This window comes from Delphinapterus leucas, chromosome 6 (genome assembly GCF_059928025.1).
Source record: "Delphinapterus leucas isolate spDelLeu-1000000601 "Yukka" chromosome 6, BTC_Dleu_Yukka2, whole genome shotgun sequence".
Lineage (NCBI taxonomy): Eukaryota > Metazoa > Chordata > Mammalia > Artiodactyla > Monodontidae > Delphinapterus > Delphinapterus leucas.
In genome coordinates this window covers 36,497,879-36,510,556 of record NC_143134.1, presented here as the reverse complement: position 1 = coordinate 36,510,556, position 12,678 = coordinate 36,497,879, and positions in this window count along the sequence as shown.

Genomic DNA, 12,678 nt, shown 5'->3' with positions numbered 1-12,678 from the left:
TCTGAGTAAACAGGATGTTTCCATAGTGGGAGTACCTAATACAGTTCAGAGAGAATTTTTATCTCCACCAAGATTCCTTTTCGCTATGCAATATAGCCCCAGTTAATCTATTTGGTAGAGATCTCTTTTCTAACTTAAAAGGGCCAGTACATTTTGCCTCCAGTGGAGATCTCACCTTAAAATTTCCTGATCAACCTGAACCTGATCATTTATGTTCCTTAAAATCTGTCCTGGACGTAAAAGAGGAAGTTCAACAAAAGTTCCCTAATTGGATGGAGATGCCTACAAATTGGGGGGCTACTTCTGACAGTGTTAACATCAGAAGAATAAAAAAATGCAAACCTGTAAAGATTCAGATAGATGTAGCTAAACCTCTCCCTAGGTTTCCTCAGCAACTATTAAAGCCTGCGGTCATACAAGGTCTCATACCTATTGTAGAAGACTTAATTGCCCAGGAGGTAATCATTCCTGTACTTGTCCCTGCAGCATGCCAATCTTGCCTGGTTGGAAACCTGGCAGCATGGCGATTTGTCCAGGGCTTGGGAGCTGTTAATCAAAATAGTTTTTCCCTGTTTTCCTGTTGTTCCAAACCTAGCCACCCTTCTGTCACAAGCTTCAACTGACTTGAAATGGTTTACTGTTGGAGACCTTTGTTCACCTTTCTTCAGCATCCCGGAGACCCAACAGCCAATATCTATATGCCTTTACTTGGAACAATCAACAATATACCTGCACTTTTATGCCTCAAGGGTTCACTGGGACCCCTTCTTTTTTCTCCCAAGTACTTCACCAAGATTTAAGTAACCTCTAGTTCCCTGAGAAAGCAACCGTTGTACCATATGGAGATAACCTCCTGCTGTACTCAGCTACTGTAAAGATTCCATAAGGCATTCATAAAAGATTCCATTTATTTGCTGCAACAGTTAGCTGAGAACGAACACAAAGGAAGAATTACAGTTATCTCTAGACGCTGTTCATTACCTAGGACGTAATCTAAGCACTGAAGGAATTCAGCTATGTCCAGAGAGAATTAGGCTGATACAGGAACTTCCTAGGCTCACAACTAAGTGTTAGCATTGTGGATTTCTAGGTTTAGCTGGTTATTGCAAGCTCTGGGTTCCCAATTTCTCTGTTACCTCTTCCACTCTATGAACTTATTAAAGATGTAGTTCCTGAATCCTTTGCTTGGGAAGGTAAACATAAGCAGGCTTTCATAAGGCTAAAACAAGCACTGCAAGAGCTACCTGCCTTAGGGTTACCCAAATGATCAGGTTCAGGTTGATCCGGAAACTTTAAGGTGAGATCTCCACTGGAGGCAAAATATATTAGCCCTTTTAAGTGAGAAAAGAGATCTCTACTTAATAGATTAACTTTAGGTTATTCAAAACCTTTTACTTTATTTGTGCATGAAAGGCATAATCAGGCCGCGCAGAACTGTGTGAGCATGGTAGTAAACATAGGCCTATTGCCTGTTATAGCATGCAACTTGATTCAGTTGCTTTTGCCTGTCTCAGTTGTCTTCAGGTTATAGCCACAACTGCAAATTTAGTGGAAGCCTTGTCAGATTTGACTCTAGAAAATGAAGTTTATTTGCAAAGTCCACACATTGTCCACAGTCTTCTTAAGGCTGAATTGACAACATTTCACTGCAAGTATCACTAGATTAACTTCCTGTGAAATCCTGCTTTCACCACCTAATCTTTATCTTAAACTTTACAATGTTCTCAGTCCTGCTACACTACTACCTCTGTCTCACAAAGGTGAGGGCCATGACTGCAAGGTAACAGTGTCCCATGGGAATTCCCTGGTAGTCCATTGGTTAGGACTCCGAGCTTCCACTGCAGGGAGCGCGGGTTCGATCTCTGGTTGAGGAACTAAGATCCCACAAGCCACGTGGCGCGGCCCAAAACAAAAACAAATACAAAAAACAAAAATAAAACAAACAAAACAGAAAACAGTGTCCCATTTCTGACAACGTGTCCTGAGTAAAGATGTTACCAAGTCCAAGCTTGCTCTGCTTGCCGCACAACAGGCCAATAAATCAGAGATGAGGTGTTGAGGCAAGGAATCTGACTTTATTCGGAAAGCTGGCAGACCGAAAAGATGGCAGACTAAAGTCTCAAAATAACCATCTTATCGGGGTTTGGATGCCAGTTTCTTTTATAGCACACAGGTGGGGAGGAGATGAGTAAAGTAAGAAGGTAAAGTAAGGTAAAGTAAGAAGGCCATAAGTTTTGCGAATAGCCTCTGGAATGGCCAGCCTCAGGGAGGAGATGTGTTAATTTCTTCTTTTTTGCAGCCGTCCACAGATGGACAGAATCCATATGTTTCCCTGAACAAAGGCACTTTGGTTTAACATTCAGACAGAGGGACAGGGTTCCCCGAGGCAGGCCATTATGTACAGACAGTATGAGGCAGACCATTATGTACAGACAATATCCTTTTAGTGAACAAAAGCAGCTGAAGTACTGTTGGAGGCCTGGTTACATACTGGGTACTGTAAGAGACACCAATCTTATAAAATAGACAGGATACAAGTAATGCAGCTAGTAACGTTAACAAAGACACAGTGCAGCAGGGAGACACAAGAGCAAACAATCTGGAAACAAAGAACAATGATCAGTATAACTACTTGTAATCCAATTGCAATAACGAGCGACCAGAGGTACCATAACTGATTTAGTGAGCCATCCGCTGTTTCAGTGTACCAGCAGTGCGTACTTAGACATGCAGGGCTTAATCTTTGAGACAAGCATATGTTACTGGCAGGATCAACCAGGTAGAGAGAAAAAGATAAATGTTTCAATTCTGCTTACAAGGGTATAATTTAAGAAATTACTGTAAGTCATAATTAGTTTAAGGGGAGGGTTTTGCTTACACCTGGAAAACACAGATTTAAAGCAGTCATTTTTCAGGTAGAAACCATAAAAATTATAACCATAGTCACCAGTTTACCCAGTCGTATGCAACTAATAGTTTTTGTTAACAGCTTTATGAAGCCATCAGGTTTCCCATTAGAATTCTTCAAGTTCTTACCTAGTTCACCTTTATGGTTTGAAAAACAGAAACTTGTATTCATGCAAAGGTCCCTTCTATAAATCTTCTTGAAGAGGAAGCATTTTTGCAAAGGCATCAGAGTGAAACCATAACTGTGTACAATGGCGAAAGACTTAAGAAGGCACGTTTAAATCTGATTACGGTGCAATTGACAAAGTAACGCGGTTACTGCGGTGACATGCGACACTTTCAGATATTAAAGAGAATTCTGACTGGTAACATTTTACCAGGCCATACCAGATTTTAGGAACTCCATCTAATCTGTAGAATACCTGTATCATTCGGCATACAATATAACCTAAGAAGATTTATTGCTTATTTGACAACACTTCCCGTGTAATTCAGCATACCAAGTCAACCTAATTAGTTAATATCTCTCTTTGGGGTGTTTCAGGGGCCCTTTGAAGCACCCCAGAGTTAGCTAGAGGTCAAAGGAACTTCATGATAATTTGATTTGGGAAGTTTTTTCAAAAAAATAAGAAAAGGGTTTAAAACAGTCAGATAGGATCACATGTCCCTGTGAAACAATAGTTATTCACTTAGCCAAAGTAACAATAAAAGATTTCAAAGGCAAGTACAGAACAGATCTCTTAAAAGGTAGAAAAACTTAAAATCTGGTATCAAAGGCAGTCCCGAATCTTAAGAAACCTTGTGTTCTTAACAGAGGGAAAAGCGAAATTCAAGTTGTGCACCAGCTTAATTTAAAAATATTTTTACTCAATTAAACTTATTTTAAAGTTAGTCCTGACCTCGTACAGAACTCTTTTTTTCAGGGTCCACTTTGCATAAACCTTCTGTCACATAGTTTAGCACAATTCTGACTTTCAAGTGGTCAAATATCTGGAGAGATTAATTTTAAATAGGCCTTCCTAAAAGACAAGCATTTTAAAAAGCTCACCTAAAGCTCTTATCTCATTTGCATTTTCTTTCCTTAAAAGTTACTTCACATCAAGTTATTTCCTTGCTGACAAATTTGCAACAGATATAACAAGATTTTATTTATCTTATATTAAACCTAGGCACAATAAAAGTATTATACTTAATGTTGATGACTCTAACATCATGTCTATATTAATTAGATCAACAAACAAACGTTAATACCAGGTCTTAATTAATACTGAATATTTCCCAGTTCACATGAACCTGAAACTCATTTAGCTCAGTTTCTCTTGTATTTAGAATAGTTTGGTTTGTAAGCACTTAACTTTTCTTTAAGCCAATTAAATAGAGTTCATCCACAAATCAACCTCAGCAATGTAATCCAAAGACAAAGACACATACAAGGACACAAACAGAGACGTCATAGTTGTCATTTCAGAATTTCAACACTGAGTCAGGTACTGCCATGTAAAACCCATCAGTTTACAAAAAGAGGTTGGATTCAAATTAGGTTAGGGCCTCGTGCACCAATCTCCTGAGGGGCTCTGGATTAGAACATCAGTATAGTGCCAGACGGTGCAAGGGGACACCAGATCTTGCCAGCAAAGACAGTGGGCAATAGCTGGGCTGTTAAGATAGCCAGTAGGCAGACAGGTTAAAACATACTGGGCACCTTCTGAAGTAAAAGTAGACCGCAGCTTGGACTCCTTAATAACTGGTACTGCATAGAACATAATAGCTACATTGTCACAGCAAAGTAATTCCCTGGAGCCCTTTGGATATCCTTAATTATCTGGACAATGTTGGAAATGGGAGCCTACCTAAAAAGTGGGGATCAGCATTTATATTTCAGTAGTTGCTTAGAAGGCACCACTCATTAATAGCAGGCTTTAATAGCAGCCAAATGGGGGAATTGAAAAGGAGAAATGGTGTGTTTAATGACTTCTTCCTTTCATAAATTCTGAATTATGGGCTGCAATCCCACAGCCCCCTGTCATACATGTTATTGGGGGATATTTACTGTCTTAGGTGGCAGTCTTATGGGCTCCCAATATTCAGCTTCCACCAGGAAGGCCAGGAATTTGGGTTTGTTCCAAATGGCGTTGCAGTACATCAAGGCATCCATAGCTGTAACGGGAAAGGGTAGGGCCACAGGGGCTAACACCACTAAAAGGTTTTTAATAAAGATTGTTTCAATAGTAACATTCAATGGAAGTTGAATGCTTTCTACTCCCCTATTATGCCTTGTAATCTAAAGTGTCGCCCTTGCTTATAATTGGAGGGGTTCCCAGGAGGCACTGTAATTTGAGCTCCAGTTGTCAATGAGAGCCATAAGAAAAGTTGTTTATGTGTGTCGCAAGGATAATTAGAGAAGTATATGGGCAAGTGTCCCAGAGGAGGGCCACGCTCCAGGGATCTGCCAGGTCCCTAAGGCAGAGGCCTTGGCAGAGGTTAGGGTACAGGATTTGGAGAGGTGACAGCTGCCCATCACTCCAGTCTCCTGAAGAGTCTGTAGCACCTGAGCAAAAATTTCTAACTTGTGCTTGGGCTTTCCCAAGGTTACGTCATTAGGGACCCCCGATCTCCAGAGCTGCCAGTACAGGGAGGTCTGCTAGTCATCTCACGAAGGATGGAGCTGTGTGAAGGCACCACCCCTTGGTGGAGACCAGTAAGGGTCCCAGAAGTCCCTATATCCCTTAACTGTCCTCTCTTGGGTTCCTGGCCGATGGGGCAGCGGGGACCTTGTGCCTTTACTGGCAAGCGAGATTTGGGGCTTCAGAAAAATTATCTTTTTCATATCTAGCTACAACATGGATGCAGTCCCATGCCTGTTGTACTGTATCTGACGTTTCTTTGAATTGTAACAGCATGGCTTTATAATTAGGGGGAACACCCTTCTCCCCCTTCCCTTGCACACATTTTTCTAGAAAAATTTGCCTTTCGATCATGGTATAGTTACATGTCTCTGTTTCTTGTTCATGCTGGTCATCCGATGTTTCGGTGCAATGGATGGTGACAGGGAACACCTGGAATGGAGTTTTCCTCTTCCCTGACTCATATGCTGCCACTTCCTGTTTAGGGTGTCCCAGTCAGCCTCGGTGGGGTCAAGGGATGATTTGCAACAGCAGCAAGAAATGCAGCAACACAGGAGGCACTTACCTCAGCGTCATTTGCCCGTTCGGGGTGCCATGATGCCCCTGGTAGAGCTGCCTCTATCATGGGTTAGGGCTGTGTGGGGAACTCTTGGATGTATGTTTAGGGTATAGGATGGTTTGGGGTAATAGTAAAGCTGTGTAGAGACTGTGTATGTGTGATCTGGGGAGAGACGAGGGGCATGAGTGCCTTTGTGGGTGTACGGTTGTTGTAGCATGGTGTGGCTGGGTGGTGGGCTGCCTCTGGGTGTTTTGAGGCTATTTGTGCAGGCATTTGAGAAGAGGTAGGGGTATGCATTTTAATGCTTTGTGTGTTGGATCTGTGTGTATTCAGAGTGCAGGGGTTATACACATGCTCATCCTGTAGGGTAAGAGTTCAGGGAGTGTATTTTTGGCGTGGAGGAATTTGTAGAGATTGGGGTTGTCAGTGTAAAGTGGGGTTGCTAGCTGTGTGTGTATAACCAGGGGATGTGAAAGAGGCTGTTTATAGTATCTCAAGAGGGAGATGGGTGTATGTTTGTATTGGGGGTGTGAGGTCATCATGTGTTCTGGGGGGAGTATTTAGGAGAAGGTTGGAAACATTGTGTCTCTCTGATGGTATTTTGTGTTTGTCTGAGCTTCTGAGGCATTGCACATACGTGGATGTTGAGAGCTGTGGGGGGACTGTATGTGTTATATTTGGATTTGGGCGTTGTGTCTTATATGAAGAAGTATGTGAGTTTGGTTTGAATGTATTTGGCTATTGTTGAAGGGTTTGTGTGTTTTCATTGAGGGGTTATATGGGGTTGGGTGGATTTTTGTGGGATATGAGGATTTAGGTGTTTGATTATCAGGGGCCGTTGGGGGTGTGTTTTTGTATTCAAGACTGTGGCTGTGATTTTATTGGGGTTTGTAGTGCATGTGTATTGGAGCAGGAGGGTTCTGGGCACACAGTCAGGCATCTGCTTATAGGTAGGGAGTTTGTGTGTTTGAGGATGTTTGGAGCTCTGTGGGGCTGTGTGATGGTGGCACAGGCGACTGTGGGCAGGTGGAGTGTGTGTTGGGCTGGAAGGGAAACTCGAGGGCATGTTGGAGACTGTGAGGCGCCCATGTGAACTCCCACATGGACTGACCTTTGTTCCTTCTGATCTTCTATGGCTTGTACCCATCCTGATCTTCTGTGACAGCTACTCCCCTGGAATGGTCAGCAATACTCTGCTCATTCTTAGCCAGATGAGTCAGGAAATGTCACTTCCTCTGGCAGCTGGATGTGCCTCTTGCAAGTGAGTGGTCCAGGGTGCAGGACTAGCGGACAGATGCAGAGTGAGGCTGATTCCGCCATGAGCCCTCTCCTTAGTGAGGTGGCCAGGAGGTCAGGGCTGTATCTCTAGAAGGTCAGATATCGCCAGTCCTCTGTAGAATGTGCTGGAGGGGCCAACTCGTTGAACACACTCTGCCAGGAGATAAAGAGATCCCGAGGACAATTCCTAAGGGAGAATTGTATACCTACGCATCTTCCACTTTCTCCTTTGGATGGCCTCTACCACAAGGTAAAAGCTAAGCTCCCTCACACGGCCTTTTTTGGCCTGGTCTTACTGACCGGCCAGTCTCTCCCCACATCCTGGCTCACTATGGGCCCTCTGGTGATACCAGCAAGAGGCCCCCCTGCATGTCAGTTCTCACCTCCTTCCCTTGGCCCATGCTGCCCTTGCTGTTTGTCCTGCTCTTCCTCCCCGAAGGCTGTGAGTCACCCTGTCCAGGTGGGAAGGATCCACTGAAAATGCAAATTTGAGGAATTACTGCATCACCTGAGTCTCTAGCATGTGCCAGGCACTATGACGCTTGCCAAATCCATAAGAACCCCACAAAGCGGATATGCTGCTAGTTGCACTTTGCAGGTGATGAAGCTGAGGTTCAGAGGTGAGCAACCATGACCAAGCACCCTGTATGTACCAGAATATCGATCAGACTGTTCAATGTATCCAATAAAGCCAAGCATTAGTCTGATCAGTACGCCTAGATGCCAGGCTGTAAGGCGCAAAACACGTCCCAGCACGAGAAGGAGCAGTGCCAAGTACGCCAGCAAAGAAGCAGTGTTCATATCCTGCTTTCTTAATCGAAATAACTGCACATCAACCCACAATTTCCTACTCTGTTAATAGGAGAAAAATACCAATGTGCATTGTCCTGTAAAACTACCTTAAAATAATACGTATGATCCCGAGTGCTTTAGTAATGACCCCAAATCATCATCATGAGGTTGGGATACTACTTAAAACACTGCATGTCTTACACACTGGCATATAGCATCTGTGAAGTCAGTTCTTTGGGTAATGATGGTAGATAGAAGTGGCCCAGAAGGACAGAAGACAGAAAATAGAGCAGAAACTAGTTGTCCAGAGGTGACAATGGATCATAGCCAAGGTTCAAGCATTACTAGCGAGGTCATGAAAATAGTAATGGGCATAGAGTGTAATAAGTCAAGGATATCTAATGTAGTTTACAATGAAAGTTTGTGAAAGACATATAACTAAAAAGACAATAGGCTGGGAGGTGAAATAATACAAAACATTTGATATATTTTTTACAAGGATAAAAGAAGATAGAGATGAACATTAAAGAAGTAGGTCAAATAGGAAAAACTGTAAGATGGTTAATAACCTCACAATATGATGAGGCAACTTAGATGTATTTTGTTTAAATAAATTGGTAGACTATATTTAGAGTAGTTTTAAGTTTAAAGAGAAATTGAGCAGAGTATAGAGTTCCCATACACCCCCTCACATCTATTCCCCAAACCAAAGTTTCCCCTATTATTAACGTCTTGCATTAGTGTGGGGCATTTTTTACAATTGATGAGCCAATGTTCATACATTATTATTAACTAATATCCATAGTTTACATTACACTTTACTCTGTTGTCTATCCTATGGGTTTTGACGAATGTGTGACAAGCACTGACCATTACAGTATCATACAGAATCGTTTAAGTGCCCTACCTTTTCCAGGATGTCATATAGCTGAAATCATACAGTATGTATCCATTTCAGTTTGGCATCTTTCATTTAGCAATATGCATTTAGGGTTCCTCCATGTCTCTTCCATTTAGTACTCTTATAGCTCAAGCTGCCATAGCATAATACTATAGGCTTGGAGACTTTAACAAGTCACAGTTCTAGAGGCTTGGAAGTCTAAGATCACGGTGCTGGCCAATTCAGTGCCTGGTAAGGTCTCTCTTCCTGGCTTGCAGACAACTGTCTTTTCACTGTGTCCTCACATGGTGGAGAGAGACAGAAAAACTTCTCTGGTTTCTTCTTATAGGGGCACTAATAGGCCTTAATCCTCATGACATCATTTAATCTAATTACCTGCCAAAGGCCCCATCTCCAAATACCATCACTTTGTTAGAGCTTGAGTTTTGGGGGGACAGAATTCAGTTGATAGCCTCATTCTTCTAACAGTATAAAATATGACTAACAAAGAAAGCTCATCATTAAATTATCTCTTTTCTAGCAATACATAGATATTTACTTGCTTTTTATAAACAATTTATACATTTTAAGATAAATGAATTAAAGATTTTAAAAAGTCAGGTAGAACATGATAAGAAATTGCGGGTACAAGCCTGTTGAAACAAAAACACATAAACTCCCCAGTTGCATTGTCTCAAAAATTCAGTTAGAGTTCTAAGGTCTGATTTAGGTTCTGCTACATCCAGCCTTTCCACCTCTGGTTCATGCCATTTGCTCTACTACAACAATAGGATGGGGTGGTATGCTAAAATTAGGCTATTAAAAAAACCATTAGAAAACAGATACCTTGCTAAACTGAATGTTTATTTGGTGTGAATTGAGGCTGTTTATTCTTTAAGATATGATTCATATTAAAACTTGTCAGGACACAGTAAATTAACTAAAAGTAACTTGGGGAAAAGTTTTATTTTTTACTGAGATAAAATTAACCGTTTTAACTCGTAAAATTCAATGGCATTTAGTACATTCACAATGTTGTGCAACCCTTACTTCTATGGGGTTCAAAAATATTTTTATTGCTTTAAAGGGAAACCCTACCGATACCTTCTTCTACCTAACCCCTGGGCAATCACCAGTCTGCTTTCTGTCTCTATAGATATATCTATTTGGATATTTCATATAAGTGTAAATTATACAGTATGTGACCATTTATGTCTGGCTTCTTTCACATAGCATAATTTTCAAGGTTCACCCATATTGTACTATGTATCATTACGTCATTTCTTTTTTCTTCCCATCTTTAATGAGGTATAGTAGAGAAATAAAAATATATTTAAGACATACAACTTGATGTTTTGATATACATATACATGTTTGAAATAATTGCCACAATCAAGCCAATTAACATATCCGTCACCTCATATACTTAACATTTTCTTTTTTCTTTCTTTATGGTGAGAACACTTCAGATCTACCCTCTTAGCAGATTACAAGTACACAATACAGCATTGTTAACTATATGCACATTGTTGTACACTAGATTTCCAGAAATTATTCACGTTGCATAACTGAAACTTTGTTCCTCGTGATCAATACCTGCCAATTTTCCCATCCCCTCATCTCCTGTCAACCACTGTTCTGCACCCCACTTCTATGACTATTTTAGATTCTACATAAAAGTAGTATCATGAAGTGTCTGTAGCTGTCTTTCTGTATCTGGCTTATTTCACTTAGCATAATCTCTTTCAGGTTCACCCATGTTGTCACAAATAGCAGCATTTCCTTCATTTTAAAGGCTGCATAATATTCCATTGTATACAGGCATGCCTTGAAGATATTTGGTTTGGTTTGGTTCCAGACCACCAAAATAAAGCAAATATTAGAACAAAACAAGCCACATGAATTTTTTGGTTTACTAGTGCATATAAAAGTTATGTGTATGCTATATTACAGTCTGTTAATGTACGATAGCATTATGTCTAAAAAACCAATGTACATACCTTAATTTTAAAGTAATGCTAATTGGGAAAATGGCACCGATAGACTTACTCAATACAGGATTGCCACAAACCTTCAATCTGTAGACAACGTAGTATCTGCAAAGCACAATAAAACGAGATATGCCTGTTTATATACCACACTCTATTTATCCATTCATGGATCTACAGACACTTAGGTTGATCCAATATCTTGGCTACTGTGAAAAGTAAGCATGGAAGTGCATATGTCTATTCATGATACCGATTTCATTTCCTTTTGCTGCATACCCGGAAGTGGGATTGCTGAATTATAAGGTAGTTGTATTTTTGATTTTTTGAGGAACTTCAATACTGTTTTCCTTAGTGGCTGTATCAATTTACATACCCAACAAAAGTGCCGAGGGTTCCTTTTTCTCTACATCCTCATCAACACTTGTTATCTTTTGTCATTTTGGTAATCACCATTTAAACAAGTGTGAGGTGATATCTCATTGTGGTTTGACTTGCATTTCTCTGACAGTTAGTGATGTTGAGAACCTTTCCATACATCTGTTGGGCATTTATATGCCTCCTTTGGAGAAATGTCTATTCAAGTCCTTTGCCCATTTTTTAAAATAAATTTATTTATTTATTTATTTATTTTTGGCTGCATTGGGTCTTTGTTGCTGAGCGTGGGCTTTCTCTAGTTGAGGCGAGTGGGGGCTACTCTGTTGTGGTGCATGGGCTTCTCATTGTAGTGGCTTCTCTCATTGCAGAGCACGGTCTCAAGGTGCGTGGGCTTAAGGTATTATGGCTCCCAGGGTCTAGAGCGCAGGCTCAGTAGTTGTGGTGTGTGGGCTTAGTTGCTCCACAGCATGTGGGATCTTCCCAAACCAGGGCTCAAACCTGTGTTCCCTGCATTGGCAGGCAGAATCTTAGCCACAGCACCACCAGGGAAGTCCCCCATTGGGATTTTTAATAGGGATTGTGTTGAATCTGTGGATCACTTTGTGTAGTGTGGATATTTTAATGATAGTAAATCCTCCAGTTCATGAACATGGGATGTCTTTCCATATTATCAGTGTCTTCTTTAAGTTTCCTCATCAATTTTTTATACTTTTCAATGTATAGATCTTTCACCTCTTTGGCTAAATTTATTCTTAAGTATTTTATTCTTTGTACTGAAAATAAGAATGGGGTTGTTTTCTTAATTTCCTTTTTTGGGTAGGTCATTCCTCTTGTATAATGACTTTTATGTGCTGATTTTATATCCTGCAACTTTACTAAACTCATTTATGAGTTCTCACAGTTTTTATTGCTGTTGTTGAATCTTTAGGATTTTCTACATGTATGATCATGTCATCTGGAAACAGAAGTAATTTTACTTCTTCCTTTCTGCTTTAGATGCATTTTATTTCTTTTTCTTGCCTAATTCCTCAGTCTTCTAGTGGTATGTTGAATAGAAGTGGTAAGTGTGGACATTCTTGCGTTCTTCCTGATATTAGAGGGACAGCTTTCAGTTTTTCACTGTTGAGTAAGATGTTTGCTGTGGTCTTTTCTTTTTCATATGCCTTTTTTGTGTTGAGGTACATTCCTTCTACACCTAATTTGTTTAGAGTTTTTATCATGAAAGGATGCTGAATTTTGTCAAATCCTTTTCTGCCTCTATTGAGATGACCA